Source organism: Ovis aries, chromosome 26 (assembly GCF_016772045.2).
Source record: "Ovis aries strain OAR_USU_Benz2616 breed Rambouillet chromosome 26, ARS-UI_Ramb_v3.0, whole genome shotgun sequence".
NCBI classification, from domain to species: Eukaryota; Metazoa; Chordata; class Mammalia; order Artiodactyla; family Bovidae; genus Ovis; species Ovis aries.
The window spans coordinates 16,027,077-16,048,411 of NC_056079.1; the positions used below are offsets into that span (position 1 = coordinate 16,027,077).

Below are 21,335 nucleotides of genomic sequence, written 5' to 3' on the forward strand. Positions count from 1 at the left end.
CATCCATGCATAAGTGTTGGAGCCCAAGCCATGTGTGTGCGGCACCTGTGCGGGCATTGTGGCTGGGGGCAGGGTGGGGAATAGGACGTCGGCAGGAAGATTGGTGATAAGGCTCGTTTGATGAGGAACTGGTTACCTTCTGGGGGACTGAGTGAATAAATAAGTATAGTAAAAATAGAAACAGGTTTCTCATCGTAGGAAATAAGGAAAAATAGAACACCGGAATAAGCTCTGCGGTGTTAGTTTGGAATTGAGGTATGGGTTTGAACTCATGGTTTTCAATGTATAGATGATCGATAGATATGCATTGTGTATGAAGCTGATGCTCCAGTATTTTGGTCATCTGATGTGAACAGATGACTCATTGGAAAAGTCCCTGATGCTAGGAAAGATTGAGGGCAGAAGGAGAAGAGGGCATCAGGGGACAAGATGGCTGGATGGCATCACCAATGTAATGAACATGAACTTGGGCAAACTCTAGGAGATGGTGAGGGAGAGGGAGGCCTGGCGGGCTGTAGACCATGGGTCACAAACAGTCGGACACAACTGGGTGAGTGAACAACAACAACGAATAATCTAATGTATAGTATGTGCATGCACATGCATGCATATATTAACTAGCTCTGTCCAATGAGAGGGCTCGAGAACAGTGACACACCGGTGCCATCCTGATGTTGCCATGTAAAATCCATGCTCCGGTCAAAGAACCAGGACTCCTCAGAGAAGTGGCTGATGTAGGGTGGGATTAGGGAAGTTTTAAAATAAATGCAAGACATCTCATTATACTGGAAAATAAGAAAATACTGAAAGAACAATCAGGACATTTCAAAAGGACATAGAAGCCAGGCAGGCAAATAAGGGACAATTTTAGCATTAGAATGAAAAAATGATAGTTGACCGTCTCCTAACAGTAGACTATTAACTGATTAATGTTTAAAAAAGAAGAACATGGTTTGGCAGTCATCATAGTAATAATGGCAGGCCGTGGTAAACACCCATGAGCTACAGTTCATCAGTGGGTAGAATCTTGATGCATGAGGAATGGAAAGAAAGGTACCAAGGAAGGTGAAGTATTTTACATAAGGGGCAACCATTGTCGGGGGTGAGAGAGACAGTGATATGATAGGCTGCACTGAGATGCATGCATCGGAAATTCCCACCCTGCTTTCTCAAAACATGATGAAGACTTGGGTTCGATCCCTGGGTCAGGAAGATCCCCTGGAGAAGGGCATGGCAACCCACTCCAGTATTCTTACCTGGAGAATTCCGTGGACAGAGGAGCCTGGTGGGCAGTCCATGGGGTCGCAGAGTCAGACACGACTGAGCGACTAGGCACAGCACAGCACATAGATGGTTGAAATATATTAACACTAAATTATCTATTTTAATTACTGTATCAGAGATTTGTAGGAAAAGACATTACTTGTAGGAAACACATTGTACAGTAATTGAGGGTAACAGGGCATCAAGGCAGCAAAACTGTTGAAATTTGAAACCATTTAGAAAGAAAAAAAAAAAGGAAAAAAACATCAGAAATCTGAAACTATCTATTTTCTGGAGCAGGCTGTGCAGTGACCTGAGTCTTTGCAGGAGAACAAAGCACTTCATCCCCTTATGTTTCCATTTCTTTATCTCTTAAATGAAGGAGTTGGACTCGCTTATCTTAAATTCCCTATAGATCCAAAGCTTAAATTTCTCTAGTTCAAGAGCACTGCAGTTAGGGGTTAGATGAGACTGGGATAAGGGGTCAGAAGGTCTAGAAGAAGAAACACTGGCCGTGTTTTGTGAGAGGTGAGTGTCTCTGGGAGGCCAGGCAGAGGGTGAGGACTCTGAGAAAGGAGAAGCCTGCAAACAGGATTTGAAGGAAGTTGCACAACTGGTGGAGACAAGCTTTTATTTTTCATTGGGAGGTTTCTTGATTCCTTTCTCTTTCTCTTCCTCCCCTCTCTCCCTTCTTTGCTTTCTTTCTCTAGCAAACATTTATTAAGCATTTCTCACATTCAAGGCACTGAGTGAAACACTGTGGGGAGAACAGGCAAAAAAAAATACATAGTTTCTGTTTCTAGGTTGTTTACAGTCTAGTAGAAGAGAAACTCAGACAACACACACACGGACACACAGCCCTCTGCTGAAACGTCTTTGTGTTTCTCCCATTCTGATGGTCAGAGCTGAATTAGCCTCTTGATCTTGATGTCTTGAGAGATTCCTTCCTCTCTCCCCTCCCCCGAGACACTGCTAAGTTGATTTAGGCGTGTCCGACTCTGTGCAACCCCATAGACGGAAGCCCACCAGGCTCCCCCGTCACTGGGATTTTCCAGGCAAGAACACTGGAGTGGGTTGCCATTTCCTTCTCCAATGCATGAAAGTGAAAAATCAAAGTGAAGTCGCTCAGTCGTGTCCGACTCCTAGCAACCCCATGGACTGCAGCCTACCAGGCTCCTCTGTCCATAGGGTTCTGCAGGCAAGAGTACTGGAGTGGGTTACCATTGCCTTCTCTGTAGACGAGGTGACATGTGCCCTTTCTTTCATTGATGGCTGCAAATTTTATCAGAGAAAGGAAATACCTTGGTCAAGTGAGCAGTATTCCAGAGACTTTATCCACTTAATGACTCCAGGGATAAAATGGAAGTTATCACTTTGATTTTTAAATCTCAGAGAAACTTGACTTTTCCTTTCCTATCACAGAGAAAACTGCAATTTAATAATTTATGTATAGAATGGATGCCTTTATTAGGGTGAAACTGTGAAAGACAGTATGAATGAGGTTCCTCTTAAGGAGGTAAACCACGTTTTGAGCAGGTAAAATGATAGCACGTGTTAATTTGTATACTATTGTTATATTATGATATTATTCTATAATGTTGGAGGATTTTATATGTATGCCAGTGAAAATCAGTAAGAGAGTTCATCCTTAAAAATCCATATTATTTTCTTTATAAGTAGTTTTGGAAGAGACATGGAAAATGATATGGTGTGAATAAAGTATGTTTTAAGTGAATTTCCAAATAAATTTCCCCTCATGGTCATCCTTGTTCATTAAGCCTACATAAAAGAGACTGACGCAGCCATTAAGCAGTGGTTCAATGGCTCTCTGTTTAAAGTGTGTGCTACTGTTCCAACCAATAATGTGTCTATTGTCTTGGAAAATGCTAATTGCTAAATTGATTGTGATATTCATGTTCCGACACTCCAGTCGAACACTGAACAATGTCCCACATGATGATGGAAAACAGCTGTTGTTTGATGCACAGCGATAGCAGGTCCACATCTATCGCAGTCATGAAAGGTGGTTTCTGTACCCTGATTGCTTGTCTAAACGAGAATGGCTCAGATTAGAGAAGGGTAGTACGAGATACTAAACCAAGCTTATTCTTCTCATTGGTGAAGTTGCCCAAGATTAATAGATGCTGAGCAAGGAAACATTTTCCATAGCCGTGCTTGATTCTGCCCGTGCCTGAGAAAGCTAGCATGGCATGACAGAATGCATGATGCTCTAGAGAGTTCAAAAGTTGGCTCTAGTTCTGCTCTGGCCCTCTCAGGTTTGTAATGTTATAAGTGACTCTTTGAGATCTCATCAAAGAAATAAGGGCTTGGATGAAATAACTTCTGAGTCCCACTTTTTAAATGAAAAATATCACTATCAAATGTTTGGCTTAGTTCTTAATATGGGAAAAGCTGACAAGTAGCTTCCAACAAGTCTTTCATAAAATAGTTACCAAGTCTGTTTATGTGGGAGAACTATGCTTATGCCAAGAGTACAAAGAGGAAAATAAATATTAAAATATAGTATGTGTCATCAAGAGTTTATAATCTAGCCTAATACTGGGAGACTAGTGATACAATTAGTAAAGCAGTGTTACAATAAATAACAAAATATCATCAAATGTAATGCAAGATCCTGGATTGGATAGTGAATCAGAAATTGTTGCTGTAATGAACATGGTTGGGAAAATGTACTGAATGACTATCAAACTTATAGAATGTGGTAACTGTATTGTGGTTTTTAAGACTATTCTTATTCTTAGGAGACGTGTTAAAGTACTTTGGGTCATGAAATGTGCAAGTTAATCTCAAATGATTCAGCAAACACACACACATATACATACACACACCATGTATATATACATATATATGTGTGAGAGAGAGAGAGTGTAGCAAAATGTTTACAGTTGGTGAAAGTGGTATATGGGTTATTTCTTTATGGTTTTTACAACTTAAAGTTTGATTTTTTTCAAATTAAAATAGAATAATGTGTGATACAGTGCTACAGGAATGCAAGATAAGTACATTCAAAATAATTATAACAGTGAGTCCACTGAAACAGGATGTTGAATTATCTCATTTTGTGTCTGAGACCCCAAAGATGAGATACACTGGTAAAAAGTGTCCCATGATTCTGAAGAGTAGCCCTAGGCACATACCTCCACAGGTAAGAGATGGCCCACACCAACCAAAGTCATCAGTCTCTCCCTGCTCAGAGCAGAGAAGAGGAACAGTATTCTGAGGCACAGAATGTTTAAATAACTTGCTCAAGGTCACACAGTAGCGAGTTGAGTCGAGGAATCAAAGTCGCCCATTTGCCCAGCACTTTCCCCGCCTTACTTCTTCCCTACACTGCTTCTGATAACAGTGTTGAACTCAGTTTGGATGTTAGACTGTTTTTATTTATTTATTTTTCTCTCTGCACTTTCATCTTTAGTTTGGAATGAAAATTTCCAAAAGAGCCCAAATTATAGTTGCATGATTATTAGTGAATTAGTCAAATTGAAACTTTGCTGATTTGATGACTTCCACAGCCCTAATTAATGTGATTTGTCCTGTCTTAATGATTATATGTGATTATAAATGGTTTGTCCAGACATTGATTTTGAAGAATTTCAGAGTAATCAACTCCACTATGCTGCAACTTGGGTCTTTAAAAATATTATATGTTTTAATACTTGTGTCTAAAGGGAAGCACTTACCATCCAATTCTTGATTAGTAGGACTGAGCTTAAAATATGATGAAAGTGATATTGAGCAAACTTTCTCAAGTTCTCATCCAAGATGCTCTTAGGGGAATAATGTGTTACAAGAAAAACACTAGATCAACTTGAGAGTAGATAAGATATTTTGAATTTAGGGGAATAGAAGTATTTCAGAAGACATTCAGGACCACAGTCATGAAAATGTTTAAATTTCATAAAAAAGGTACAGTCACCTGCTTAGACAAAGATATTTTGGAAAGACAATTGTGAATAGTAACACCTTTAGAATAATTCTGTAAAACAGTAGAAGAAAACCAAGACAGCAGAGGGGGAAAGAGGCTAGTCTTTTTACTGAAAGTAATGGTAACCTTTGGATTCTGCAATTTGGGGTAAAATCGTCTTACATTTTATATCTCTGAAGTTTGTTTCTTTTCACTGTGAAGATTCAACCTTCAAAGCAAAACCTAACAGGATGTGCTTTGTTAATCTAGCTTTCTGGGTAACTGGCTTCAGTTGAATAATAGCCACAGGTCTGTGAGTCCATTCACATTTCAACCAAGTGGCAGCTGCAAACTTAAAAGAGCCATACTGAAGTGCTTCCTGTAAATAACCTCAACTTGAGTTTTGAATACTGTTACTTTTAGGTGTTTTTAAAAGCTGTACTGTGTTCATCATGAAGTCTAATGGAAGGTATTCTTGCACTTTGAGAGGAATTATAGTGTGAATATTTTCCAGAATCTAAATTATTTAAATGGTAATCCAAAGAAGTTCCATCTCAGAAGTAACATCATTTTACACATGCCGTGGATGAGGAGTCATCGTGCATCGCGATCGGGAATGGCCAACAGTGTCTCGTGTAGACAGAGCAGTTACACAGTTAATTACTTACATGTAATATGTTCCTTTTTCTGGTATCTGATATTATTTTTAATAGTATTTCTGTAAATTCTCTTGGAATAACAGTTTCTCTACATTAAGAAAATTCTTATGTTTTGTGCACAATTTATACCTCTTTTTTTTTTAACTTTTCCTCTCTCTTTATATTTTTACTTTTTTCAGATTTGTTGTGATATAATTGACATACAGCACTGTAGACGTTTGCATACAGCATGACTTATGGGTCATCTGAAATGATTACTGAAATTAGTTTAGTAGACATCTATCGTCTTGTCTAAGTACACAAAAATGTTCTTTTCCCCCCTTGTGATGAGAACTTTTAGGATTCATTGTCTTAACAACTTTCGAGTGTACCATACAACAGCGTTAACTATAGCCATCATACTGTGCCTCTCAGTAGTTATTTGTTTTGCACCTAGGAGTTTGCACCGTTTGACCACCTGTACCCATTTCTACCACTTACTACCCCTTGCCTATAGTAACTACCAATCTGATCTCTTTGTCTATGAATCTGGGTTTTTCTTTTTTTAAGATTCCGCATGTAAATGTAACCATACAGTATTTGCCTTTCTCTGTCTAACTTACTTCGCTTAGCATAATACTCTGCAGGTCCCTCCATGTTGTCACAAATAGCAAGATTTCCTCCTTTTATGATGGAATAATAATCCATTATCCATTCATCCATTAATAGACAGCAGGTTGTTTTCATGTCCTGGCAACTGTAAATACTGTTGAAATTAAATATGTTCCATTTGATATTCTCCTTTGACATTTGAGGGCTGTGCTGTATGAATAATAATAATAAATGGTGGAAAATTCTGGAAGAGATGGGCATACCAGACTACCTGACCTGCCTCTTGAGAAACCTGTATACAGGTCAGGAAGCAACAGTTAGAACTGGACATGGAACAATAGACTGGTTCCAAATAGGAAAAGGAGTATGTCAAGGCTGTATATTGCTTATTTAACTTCTATGCAGAGTACATCATGAGAAATGCTGGACTGGAAGAAGCACAAGCTGGAATCAAGATTGCTGGAAGAAGTATCAATAACCTTAGATATGCAGATGACACCACCCTTATGGCAGAAAGTGAGGAAGAACTAAAGAGCCTCTTGATGAAAGTGAAAGAGGAGAGTGAAAAAAAGTTGGCTTAAAGCTCAACATTCAGAAAACTAAGATCATGGCATCTGGTCCCATCACTTCATGGAAGATAGATGGGGAAACAGTGGAAAAAATGTCTGACTTTATTTTTCTGGGCTCCAAAATCACTGCAGATGGTGATTGCAGCTATGAAATTAAAACATGCTTACTCCTTGAAAGGAAAGTTATGACCAACCTAGACAGCATATTAAAAAGCAGAGACATTACTTTGCCAACAAAGGTCCATCTAGTCAAGGCTATGGTTTTTCCAGTAGTTATGTATGGATGTGAGAGTTGGACTGTGAAGAAAGCTGTGCACTGAAGAATTGATGCTTTTGAACTGTGGTGTTGGAGAAGACTCTTGAGAGTCCCTTGGACTGCAAGGAGATCCAACCAGTCCATCCTAAAGGAGATCTGTCCTGGGTGTTCATTGGAAGGACTGATGTTGAAGCTGAAACTCCAATCCTTTGGCCACCTGATGCAAAGAGCTGCTGGGAAAGATTGAGGGAAGGAGGAGAAGGGGACGACAGAGTATGAGATGGTTGGATGGCATCACCGACTCGATGGACATGGGTTTGGGTGGACTCTGGGAGTTGGTGATGGACAGGGAAGCCTGGCATGCTGTGGTTCATTGGGTTGCAAAGAGCCGGACACGACTGAGCAACTGAACTGAACTGTATGAATTAGTCTTCAATTGTATTTACTTGATCAAGTATCATAAAATGTTTGCTCTACATTCTGTTTTGTTGCATTGCTTCTTCTCAGTTGTGAGACATGCAGGGACCTCCACAGAGATGGAGAGGAAAAATAAACTAGAATCAGGCTAGTGGGTACCCCTTGTGGAGGGCTGGTCTGTACACAGGGAAGGCTGGTGTTATATTTAAGTGTGTGAGGAACAGTGTTGACTCTGATGATAGGCAGCATTGGGTTACTATTCCAGAGGTCCCTGATCTGTTGTCTAGGATAGGTAAGTAGGAAGTCATTAGACAGGGGTAAGGAGGCTGTGAGGGGAATGCCATCACCTAAGTTTTCAGATGTTCTAGCTCTTTTTGGTCTTAAATCTATATTTTAAAAATTGAAGTATAGTTGATTTACAAACTTGTGTTAGTTTTGGGTGCACAGCAAAGTGTTTCAGTCATGTGTATACACACACACACACATATACACATATATATGTTCTTTTCCATATCCTTTTTCATTATGGTTTATTACAGGAGTATTTGTCTAGCTTTAACTAAGGCCTCACCTGGCAATAATTACCAATCATTATCAAACAATATATACCTCAAGTCATGAAAAGTTACCAACTTTTATCTCTATCATTTTCTTTTTTAGATGATAGTGTACTAACATACTCTGAAAACCCAAACTAACTTTATTTAAAATCATATTTTATATGATAACATAGCCAGTAATTGGCCATGTTTAAGTTTTTCTTTGAAAGAGATATTAAAATTGTCATAATTATCATTTGACTTGAATTCAAGTTTATATCTTTAATTATGCTTCAGGGACTTTTATTGCCTTAGGGTTTTATAATTTACTCTTATAAAGATAAGAAACAATTAGTTGAAAGTAATTGATGGGATTTCCCGGTGGTTCAGTGTTTAAGACTCTGTGCTCCCAAAGCAGGGGCACAGGTTCAATCCCTGGTGGGGGAACTAAGATCTCACATGCTGAGCCAGCACAGCCGAAAAAGAAAAAGCAATTGAACTTGTACTATGGTGTATTAAACAATATTTAGCTTATTAAATATTCATCATGTATAAAAAAATATTACATATTTAATTGATCTAACTATATCTGTATATAGCCACTCATTTACATATATACACTCTTATTCATGTATTCAACACATTTAACAGGAATTTACCTGATTCCAGGCATGTTTTTAGGACAGGAAATATAGCCTGAGCAGGACCAGCATGAGGGTATCTGCCCTCACAGATCCTGCCTGGCACAGGGATGTCCCTGTCTTCTACCCTTGCTCCCTTTGCAGGCATCGCTAATCAATAAAGACATTCTCACCCTGGAGCCTAGATCTCCTCTATTCAGTGCTCCATTACTGGATCAGAGCCGGCATGGAGGTTGAAATTGATTTGCTATCCCTGGCTCTATGTAAATGACCAGGCAGTCTATTAAACTGGAAGATGAAAATGATTAAATAAAGTTCAAACTTTTTATCTGACAACCGGTTACATGATTTTGAGTCTCTTTCCAGGGACTCTTCACCAAGATAAAATATTGAAAGGTTGAGTAAGATTGGGACACGATTTTGTCAAGTAACAATTGGGAAAATTTCTATGTCGAGAAGGCATCAGGAACCACACTCCCCTTAAGGAGTCACACTCCCTTCGTTTAAGGTTATTAAGGGATATTTTTAGGGACAACTTGACAAGTTTGTGGTTAAAAGGCCATAGCACCACAATTATGCTCAAGAAAGTCAAAGCAGTTTGTGTGGAAGAAAAGAACTCTTTATCTGGGAAGAAAATGAATCCCCATCAGTGCAAGTCAGCAGAGGTGTGGCTACTCGGCCAGAGGATGTCATGATGATGCCATTTCAAAACGAATCTTGTCTGAGGGCTTTTCCTACCAGGGAGCCAAGTGGTAACTGGATGAAAGGTGCACCGCCAGGAACAGAAGCTGATGTGTGATTTTCAAAGCTGAAGACTCAAGGAAAGACACTACCCGTGTCACAGGAGTGGCAAGCGGAGGGGCCCAGCAGAGGAATCATCAGAGAACACACACAAGCACTTGCACAAGGAAGTCAGCCTTAAAACATGTGCAAGGGCTGAAAAGCAGCAAGCAGACCTGTGACAGCAGCGGTCACGTAAAGAGCATGAGTGTTCCCGTCACTTTTATATCCAACCTCCTCCAACCCCGTCTGGTAAAAACAGGCAAGGAATTTCACCTCCACTGCTAGCTACAGGCTGCGGTTGAGGGAGGAACTGAACTTTCACTTGAATCAGCTCAGAATTTTTCAATATTACCTAGGAAAGGAAATTTACATTGCTTGAGATTGTATTCATTACTTAAAGTTTTCATGGGCCTTTCTATTATCTACATCACCGTACAAGTTGTACAAATGTCCTCGTTGTTCTGCCAAGGGCAGGGGGTGGACTATAAGTACCAGCTAGGTTTAATGGGACAGTTGGAAACAAAAGCAAAATTGCTTCTAGAGTTTGTTCATTCATTCATCATCCATCCATTCATCCAGAATGTACTGATGCATTGTTGATCAGTTGCTAAATTGTGTCTGACCCTTTGTGACCCCATGGACTGCAGCACACCAGGTTTCCCCGTCTTTCACCATTTCCTGGAGTTTGCTTAAACTCTTTCCATTGACTCAGTGATGCCATCCAACCATCTCATCCACTATCAACCCCTTTTCCTCTTGCCCTCAATCCCAGCATCAGGGTCTTTTCCAGTGAGTCAGCTCTTCGTTCCAGCAAGTCAGCTCTTCGTACCATGTGGGCAAAGTATTGGAGCTTCAGTGTCAGTCCTTCTAATAAATATTCAGGGTTATTTTCCTTTAGGATTGACTTGTTTGATCTCCTTGCAGTCCAAGGGACTCTCAGGAGTTTTCTCCAGCACCACAGTTCAAAAGCATCAATTCTTTGCCACTCAGCCTTCTTTATACTGATATACCTCTGCTTACGATAATTAACCTTTTACCCACTGGTTTAAGTTAGTTTACCAAGAACATTATTGCTTTCACAGTCTGCGCCAGACGTAGTCCCAGTTTCTATGTCAGATAAAATAGACTCGCTGTCTTTGAGGAGCTTATCATATCATCTAAAGAGCTGTGAAAAAAGAGACATGGAAATTTGTGATTTAAACTTTTATAATGCCTAGAATGTGAATTTATAATTTCAGTGAAATATGTCAAGAGCTCTGGTAAAGATACACATTACTACCTCTTTTTAATTTCTAATTCCTGCATGCTTTCTAATAATAACAGCATTTTGACGTGAGACGAGTTCTCTATTTGTCTGTTTTTGTCTGTGTTGGATCTTCACTGACGTGTGGGCCTTACCCTGGTTGTGGCGAATGGGGGCTACTCTCTAGCTGCAGTGTCCTGGCTTCTCACTGCGGTGGCTTCTCTGTTGTGAGAAATGAACTCCAGGGCGTGAGCGCTTCGGTAGTTGCGGGTACGTGGGCTCAGCAGCTGCAACTCCCGGACTCTGGAGTACAGGCTCCACAGTGGCGGCACATGGGCGGAAGTTGCTCCACGGCGCGTGGGATCTTCCTGGATCAGGGATCGAACTCATGACTCCTGCACTGGCAGGTGGATTCTTCACCGCTGAGCCACGGGGAAACCCTGAGACAAGAGCTTTTTAGTAAAGGTTACACATAATATTAATAGTGGGGTACCAGACAGATTGTAAATGCTGATGTTGTATGTGTTAATTGCAAAATATGGATGTTAATCCTGAAGAAATATGTGTTAATAATGTATATTGAATATACTGATTAAAATTGTCTGATTAATCCAACAGTAAGTGCTCTAGAGGCATTAAATTGAGGTTTTAAAGAGTTATTATCTACTAGATCTTTTTAATTTCTCAAATGCTCCTAATGTATTATTTACTACTTGCTAGTTTTTAAAATCATGAGACTAATGTCATTTGGAGGCTGAAAAATATATAACTAAAGTGATAAAATAATAAATCTTTCTTCTTCCAATAATCTACCTTCCCTTTCTAACCTTACTTTGTAGTTAGCTGTTATACACAAATAAATCCCTGGAGACATTGTAATACTACAAGGCTTGGTTCCAAAGTGTATGTTCATATAGAATTTCCTTTGCTTAGCACTTAGAGTTGGAATTATGAACATTATATATATATATATATATTAAAACCTAATTCAGGAAAGGAGAGTAGGTCAGCCTGCTATGGTAGAAGATAAATAGAATTCAAGTGCTCAAAGCTAGAGCATTCAAGGAAATAGACATTTATTTGTTATGGGGCAAGGAGAATTAGGCCTCAGCAGGACACGAATCTTGAATTTCTAGATGTACAAGCTGAATTCAGAAAAAGCACAGGAACCAGAGATCAAATTGCCAGCATCCATTGGACCATAAAGAAAGCAAGGAAATTTTAGAAAATGTCTACTTCTGCTCCACTGAGTATGCTAAAGCCTTTGACTGTGTGGATCACAACAAACTGGAAAATTCTTAAAGAGATGGAAAGACAAGACCACCTTACTTGTCTCCTGAGAAACCTGTAGGCGGATCAAGAAGCAACAGTTAGAACCTTACATGGAACAACTGACTGGTTCAAAATTGAGAAAGGGGTACAGCAAGGTTGTATATTATCTCTCTGTTTATATAACTTCTATGCAGAGTACATCATGTGAAATGCTGGGCTGGATAAACCTCAAGCTGGAATCAAGATTGCTGGGAGAAATATTAACAACCTCAGATATGTAGATGATACCACTCTAATGGCAGAAAGCAAAGAGGAACTAAAGAGCTTCTTGGTGAGGCTGAAAGAAAGCGAAAAAGCTGGCTTGGAACTCAACATTCACAAAATTAAGATCATGGCATCCAGTCCCATCACTTCATGGCAAATAGAAGGGGAAATAGTGGAAACTGACCAATTTTATTTTCTTGGGCTCCAAAATCACTGCAGATGGTGATGTTGCCATGAAATTAAAAGATGCTTGCTCCTTGGAAGAAAAGCTATGACCAACCCATACAGTGTATTAAAAAGCAGAGACATCGCTTTGCAACAAAGGTCCCTATAGTCAAAGCTATGGTTTTTCCAGTAGTCATGTACAGACATGAGAGTTAAACCATTAAAGAAGGCTGAATGACAAATAATTGTTGCATTCAATTTGTGGTGTTGGAGAAGACTCTTGAGATTCCCTTGGACAGCAAGGAAATCAAACCAATCAATCCTAAAGGAATCAACCCTGAATATTTATTGGAAGGACTGATGCTGAAGCAGAAGCTCCAGTGCTTTGGCCATCTGATGCAAATAGCCAACTCACTGGGAAAAAACCCCGATGCTGGGAAAGATTGAGGGCAAAAGGAGAAGGGGGTGGCAGAGGATGAAATTGTTGCATGGTATCACTGACTCAATGAACATGAGTTTGAGCAAACTCTGGGAGATAGTAAAGGATAGGGAAGCCTGGCATGCTGCAGTTTATGGGGTCACAAAGAGTGAGACCTGACCTAGTGACTGAGCAACAACAAGGAGAATTAAGAACATAAGATATTCACAGAATTTGGCTTCCACTAAACAACAAGCATTTTATAGAATACAATAGTGTATGTTATCAGTTTCATGAGTAAAATTAAGAGATTTTAGATAGAGCTAGCCCGCAGGAACTAAACATCACACAGCGACTTTTGAAGACCAAGATGACTGTACTCACAGAGCGTATGCAACATGGGGATTTGCGGTTGCTGTGTATGAAATGCTGTGCAGCTCTGTTTCAGTGTCAATAACACTGGCTGGTGAATAGTACAATATGTCTACTGCATATTGACATATCTCTGTCCTTTGTCACTTTCCATTTTTCATTCCTTTCATTCCCCCAAGGAAATAATCTAGAACCAGGGGCTCTCAGAGATAATTGTATATCTCTGCTTGGCATGAGGAACACAGAGAAGGAAGTGAAGCATAAGAATGGACATTAGAGCAAGTAGGATCCTAGTATAAACTATAGGAAAGTGGGATCATACTCTTAAATTTTTTTTTATATATTTTTGGCTGAGCTCTGTCTTCATTGCTGCGCGTGGGCTGTCTCTCATCGCGGCAAGCAGGGCCTTCTCTCTAGTTGCGATGTGCGGGCTTCTCACTGTGGTGGCTTCTCCCGTTGCAGAGCATGGGCTCTACGCTGGGCACAGGCTTCAGTATTTGCGGCTTGTGGGCTTAGTCGCCCCGCAGTATCTGGAATCTTCCCAGACCAGGTATTGACCCTGCGTCCCCTGCGCTGGCAGGCGATTTCTTAACCACTGGACCACCAGGGAAGTTCGAATCATAGTCTTTTTTGTGGTATTTCTCAGGTCTGACCAAACGTGGGTCCTCTGGACCAAGAGGACACCTCTTCCGAGGGATGGTCTATGTATGGGTTTCATGTGTGTGTGAACTTTCATGCTTATGCAGAGGTTTCTAAAAGCGCTGGTTTGTTGACAACCTGGATCTTGCAGTCACTGTTGTCATTTTCCCAGTGATGGAGGGAAATATGGCTTCACTTGACCCCTGTTATCCAGACCTTCATGCATCCTCTTTCTATGAGATATTTCCTAACACAGCTTATGGATTGAAAGCTGAACAAACATTATTAAGTGGCTCCTAAATGGTTTTTAGGTAAAGTGGATCATAAAAATTCAATTCCACTCTTCCTCACCTGACCCTAAAATACTTGGTTTTAGTTTATTTTTGTCAATAGTTTCTTATTCTATACAATATTTAAGCAAAGGACTGTAAAAAGAAATGAAGAATTAGTTGTGGAGATAAAGACCATTGCTGTGGTATCTTAGTGGGTTGGGAATTTGGGTGTTAAGGCCTATAGGTAGAATTTTGTTGTTATTTAGTCACTAAGTCATGTCTGACTCTTTGCGACCCCATGGATTGTAGCCCACCAGGCTCCTCTGTTTATGGGATTTCCTAGGCAAGAATATTGGAGTGGCTTGCCATTTCCTCTTAGAATTTTGTTAGATGGTATCAAATATATCACAAATATGAACCTGTCCCTAGAAATGCCAGGTTTATATAGAAAAGTGGCTAATTTTTGTTGAGATTCAGTTCCGTCTCTAATTTTGGTGCATTTCAACAATGAATCTTTTGTTATATGTGCGTACATAAACTTGTCATCTGAATAGCATTCCAATACTAAGGCTGTGGAAATATGCTTAGAACATAGAGACATATTTTTAGAGAAAGTGTTCATTCTCCCTGTCTGTTTAAATCATTCTTTTGAAAGCATTTTGTAGACTTTCTGAGTAAGAAGGATGTTAGCTAGAAACCTAAATTATATTCCAGTGTCTTTGGCGTGTACCTGCCTTTCATACACCATCATCACTGCAAAAAGAGGTAATTCTTGTAGCCTCATTTGTAATTCTGTCATATAAATTTTAAAGTTTCACAAATCGGCCATGACGGCTAATATTCTATTAACATGGCTACGCATCTCTTTGGTTAGTTTACATGCTTAATTAACCACATTTCATTTTCTTTCTGGCTTTCATAGTAGCTTCTCTTAATTTGAAATCAAGATTTATGAAAGAGAATGTTTCCTGAGAACTCTCCAATTCTCCTATCTTTAAAGAAATTTCTTCTCAAAGGACCCCAATTAGTCAACTTTGAAGCCAAGAGAAGGAAAAGCAGCCCCTGATGTAGAAGGTGAATGCTGACGGGGACTCAAAAGCAAAACTTTTGAAGTATGCTTCTGTCACTGACCGTGTGGCCTGTGCGACTGTACTTCATCTTTTCTGGCCTCATTTCACTTGTCAGTTAAAAAGGGCATAATATTTATATCCACAGTGTCTTGTAAGTCATTCATTCTTCAATTTTCCTAATGAACACTTTGTTCATATTGAAGCGAGCCTGTACTATGAACAAATGAGAGGCTACAATGAAAAACTCGCTTCCTTCGTGAGAGCCCCAGGGACAGCTCCATTTCCTATTCAGCGTCACACCTTCGCAGATGGATGAGCCCTGCACTGCTGCCTCAAGGTCAGTGTGCAAAGTATTTGCTGACTCAGCTGGAAGGATGAAGTCTGAAGTTTCAACCTACCTGTGTTAAACACCTACTCTGTGTGTGTGTGCTCAATCATGTCTGACTCTTTGCCGTCCCATGGACTGTAGCCCGGCAGGCTCTTCTGCCCATGGAATTTTCCAGGCAAGAATACTAGCGTGGGGTGCCATTTCCTACTCCAGGGAATCTTCCCAACCCAGGGGTCAAACCTGTGTCTTTAGTGTCTCTTGCATTGGCAGGTGGATTGTTTACCACTAGTGCCGCTGGGAAGTCCCCTCTAGTGCCTACTAGAATAAAATCTGGGAACACTTGGGGGAGAATAAAATCTTGTTTTTACTGAGAGCCAAAAGTTTTATGTTCCAGGACACTATTGTTCTGTAGCCATGCCAGAGAAATAAGATATTGGGTGTAACTCACTTGGCTTTCAAATGTTCTTAGAACCACATGTGAACAGCCTTTGGCCAGGCCACATCTCTGGGGCTGCACTCCGCTGAACAGACCGTGCCAAGTGAACGCATGCCAGAATAGCACTTGGCTGAGTGGTCCTCACTAGCAGAGGAGTGACCTGGTTACCAGAAGGGCTCTGCTGTGGCTCCCAGTTAGTGAGGACTGATGGGGCTGGAGGCACTGGCCTAGTCACTGCTAGCCAGTTTTCAACATTTTCCTATGTGCCCTGTCAGCTAAACCTGTGAGGGTATGTAACATAGCCTCAAGCGTACCCGTGTTTCCTAATTTGGTTTTAGAGGGGAAACACGGTGCAGTGGTATTTCTCATTAGGCGATAGTGTAACACTTAGCAATTTGATTGAGAAAATGGGATTGTTTTATAGTCCAATGGGCTCCAAATTCTCCTCAGATCTTTATTGCTTGGTCCTTATTAATTCAATAAGCAACCTGTATCATTAATATAGAAGACAAAAAGGTTTCATAAGTGAAGTTCAAAAAAACTGAAGTGATAATAATATAACTGAGAACAGAGTTTCATTTATTTCTTATCAGCGGCAGATTGTGTTTTTGGTAACTTCGATGCAAAAAAACCAATATGGCCTTCTCCTGAAGGTGGTAATTGAGATGACAAAATTGTGGCGTCTCCATTGACTATGCTACCATGGAAACACGTATGTGTTTGTGTGTGTGTATGTTTAGTCACTAAGTCACGTCTGACTCTTTGTGACCCCGTGGGCTGTAGCCCACCAGGCTTCTCTGTCCATGGGATTTCCCAGGCAAGCATAATGGAGTGGTTTGCCATTTCCTCCTCCAGGGAATCTTGAGGGCCACAGCAGTTTAATTATACCAAGAGTTACTATTGCAGTAAGCAAGCACAGACACGAAGACTCTTCTGCAGTACTTCTCACCACACCCTTTGCCCCCAAACACTGCTTCCGCTTTGGGGAAAAAAAAATCACTTTTCTACAATAGCAGTTAATTAAATAACATCTGTCCCATTAAACAACTGTACATTGAATAATAACTACATTAACAGAAAAAAGCCTCTGAAGAATAACTCTTTGGCATCCTTTTCTTTGCCAAGGATTCTGGGAGCCATGCCAGGAAAATACAATAAAATTTCCTAGCCTAAAAGTTGTGTCCTTCCTTCCCCACTCTGTGTCTCCATCGTCTATGCCATTAAAAAACAAAACAAACAAAAAAAAAACCACTTTATTATCTTACTAGAAATTTGAGGGCCTTTCTTTAGTTTCTTTGAAACTTGCCTTGTGTTTTCAGTGTTGTGGTTCTGGGATGATATTATAACCTGTTCATAAGACCATCATCTCTCTTTGTAGCGGATTTCCCACATTTTCAGTGATCTGTATTTTCCAGATACGGATGCAAATGCTTCATCGCTGTGCTTCATGGGGCTCTTATACCAGCCTTGCTACACTTCGCATGGTCTCTTCCTTTCTCTGAATCTCAAAGCATAAGGAGGCAGAGCCATTTCTAAAATCAATTCCTGGCAGGAGAGAAAGGGCCTCCATGCATCAGGAAACCATTTCAAAGGTTAACAGTATATCCAAGGGCATTAATTAAACTTCTTTCTTAAATGAAGGCTCAGTGCTGTCAAAAGGTGGAGTGCATGAGGAGACAAGTCCAAAGCTATAGCTTCCTTCAGAAAAAAGAAATGAAGCTTTTCACAGACAAAGCCTATTAAGCACGTTCACCTCCTGATTGTTAGATGTAACAAATAAGAGGGGGAGAGACTGCGGAAAGGCCCTTAACTCAGGGAACAAAGGGCGCCTTCTATATTCTCTTGTCACACTATGGTCTTGTCTCTAATTCAAAAAGCCCTGAAGATGGTGATAATTAAGCAAATGATTATACCAAACCAGAGATGAATTTTTAGGTGCATTTGATATCACTTTTCTTCAGGGAGAGTATCTGTTTATTCCGTTTAGCATTGATCCCCGCATAGGAGATTAAAAATGACATAGCCTTTGTTAAACAGTTTAAAAGAATTAGAGAATTTTCTTTCTGAGGCTTTGACTGATGAGATCCTTTGCCAACTTGTGAATGGAAAAAAATGGGGAAAAAATTACAGAATAACTATCACAGTCACTTTAGTTAGGGCATTTGCATATTTACATCTGCTATCAGCATTTGACAAAATGATGTCAAGGGCAAGGAAATAAACAGCCTGACTTTTGTTGTCACATGGGTACTAAGCCATATCAAGATGAAGTGCAGGCATTAGAAAATCGTAAGGGAACTCTGGGCACGCAGACAGCCAGAGAGGCTTATCCAGTCACCAGGCAGTATAGTATCTCATATTTCTTAGATGTAAGTGAGTGGCATGTCAGAGATTAGGTAGAAAGTACATGATGCAGAACGAAAAATCCGTTTAAAATATGTCAGAAAATTTCAAAAGATTGTTTCATTTAAAATGTTCATTTTTATATTAAAATGATTCAACCTACTTTCAAGAAGAGACATACCATGCTCAGACGCTCAGTCGTGTCCGACTCTTGCAGCCCTGTGGATCTTTCTCCAGGGGATCTTCCTGACCCAGGAATTGAACCCATGTCTCTGGCATTGGCAGGATTCTTTACCACTGAACCACCTGGGAGGCCCAGTGGAGACATGATAGCTGATAATGTTCCATGAGAAGATTGACATGAGAGAACAGCCAATCCCAAGTCTCAGCCTCAGACTGTTACTTTCAGTGTCAGGAGAACACTTTTCAAGCGCGCATTCCCAGGGCCTGTCCATTTCCGTTTTCCCCTCTGGACTCATCTGGTCTCTGTCTCAGTGGCTCACACCCCCTTCCAAACACAAAAAGCTGGGGGGCAAAATAGAGGAAGAGAATGGAGTGGGCTATTTTCAAGGTTGAGGGTGTCAGGGGTGGCCAAACCTGGATGATAGCTAAGCTGATGAGGGCCAGGAGGAAGCACGGGAGGGTCTGAACCTTGGCCAGGCGCAGGTGATAGCGTCGTAGAGAATTCAAAGCTCCAGAGGCCGGGCTACCGCGTGAGGGGCACTCAAGTTGGGAGAAGATGGAAAGTAGCTCCCGAGACTCAGAGACTTGCTTGGTTCCATCCTGAGTGTGTTTTCTGACTGAGACAGGATTGGCTTAGAGCATATTCCTGCAATAGTGGGAAGTGTCTGATCCAAAATGAATCAGGGAAATCCCAGCCCAAGGAGAAAGAGAGATGGAGGACCATGCAGAATGCTGGTGTTCATAATCCAGAGGAGAGACTAGAACTGTGGAATATATTGTAGAAACAAGAAAGTCAGATGAAGTATCCCAGAATCCAGAATTGAAATACATGAAAATAAAAATCCCACAAAGGAGACCAGGAGAAGGAAGAGGCAAACAAATAACACTATGAGTGAAAAGAGGTCCCTTCTCTAAGGAGAAATTAAAAAGATGATAGCAACACTATCAACAACTATATTCTTATGATTCTGAAATCTGAGTTGAAATGGCCAAATTCCTGAGAACATATAATGTGTAGAAGAGATCTAAAGAGAATTAAAAGCTTGAATAATTCTGTAAGTTTTAAAATAATTAAATAAGTCTTCAAAAAACAGATAAGTAATAAAAATCCTCAATTAAAACTGCAGAATCGGGTGGTTATATAGGTGATTTCTACCAAATGTTCAAAATGTAGAGTATCCTTAATTTAATTTTTAATTTAACAAACTCTTCTTAATCGTCAGAAAAAGAAGGAATATCCAACTCATTTTATATCAAAAACCAAAAAAGCCATGTAAAAGGAAAATGTGCAGATCAATTTTACTTTGTAATATAGGTGTAAAAATTCTAAAAATAATTTATATTCAAAAACTAGAAAATCAAATCCAATGTGTCTTAAAAAAGAAAATGTACCCAGACGAGATTGGGTTTATTTACAGCCAGCAAAGAGGATTTATATTAAAAAATATAATTCCCACTAATAAACATTTAGATGGTAAATAAAATTAACATTGAGCTTTAACATGTTAGAGGCTCAGACAAATCTTTCCATAGAAAAACCTATTTAAATTTGTTCAACTCGGATTTTTTTCAGATTTTCCTTGAACACTTAATTATCGTTCTCCTTGTTCATTCATGAAGTCATGTGTGACCCTTTGTGACCCTGTGAACTGCAGGATGCCACGCTTCCCTCTCCTTCACTATCTCCCTGTGTTTGCTTAAACTCATGTCCATTTTGAGTCAGTGATGCCCTCCAATCATCTCATTCTCTGTTGTCCCCTTTTCCTCTCGCCCTCAGTCTTTCTCAGCATTAATTAGGGTCTTTTCCAATGAGTCAGCTCTTTGCATCAGGTGGCCAAAGTATTGGAACTTCAGCATCAGTCCTTTCAATGAATATTCAGGACATGAAGAATTACTTAAGCATTTGTTACTGAATATTTAAGCTGTAAATATATAAAAAATGTTTGAGTCTCTCCAGATAGATTCTATATAGGTAATTTTTCTTTTAGAACATCATGGTGTGATGCATTAGAAGGGACTCTGGGGCAAGAGGCATGAGGAAGGAAATTGTAGCCCTTTCATTACTAAATGAGCTAAGGACTCTTTGACTTGTTTGCATCACATCTTTCTAAAATACAGAATTATAATCTTTATCATTTATTTCACCTCCCTAGACTTTTGAGCTCTCTAGATAAAAAAATTTATTTTTAAACACTGAACAACTTGTGCACATTTTGTATTTGTGGTACTTTAATAAAACTCACCAACTAAAATTTCTTCTATCACTTTGGATAAATTGTGTGGTACCCATTGTCTAATAAAAAAAAGTTTCGAGAATTGAAGCCTCTAACTTCCATAATCAAGAGCCCACGAGGAACCACAGGGCCCTCCCTTCTGAGCATGTGGCTTTTTGGTGTGGTCATTCTGTCATGCTTGCTCCGACATGGGCATGTTCACTTGAGAATTATTCAGATACTGCATTTTTTGCATGGAGTACATGATATTTACGCAGATGTCATAACGAAAAATAGAAAACCACTAAACTTTTCACTACAAAGCATTACAAGATTTTGTGTGAAACATACAGCCTCCTCCAATCTCTGATTCTCAACTAGAACCTAAGCTCCAACTTCTCCCTGAGTGATGCTGTTATCTTAGAAAATCAAAATGCCTTATGGCCGGAAGGGGTACCTGAAAAATAGTGGACA

At 39.9% G+C, this 21,335-nt stretch overlaps 1 long non-coding RNA gene across 1 annotated transcript in view; it reads left to right on the top strand.

Moving 5' to 3' along the window:
* Window positions 1–21,335, top strand: part of LOC106990546 (uncharacterized) — a 324,047-nt gene that overhangs the window by 299,501 nt on the left and 3,211 nt on the right. The window contains exon 6 of the long non-coding RNA XR_009598662.1: window positions 15,562–15,695. This is a non-coding gene — a long non-coding RNA (uncharacterized LOC106990546). The remainder of the gene's footprint in view (window positions 1–15,561; window positions 15,696–21,335) is intronic.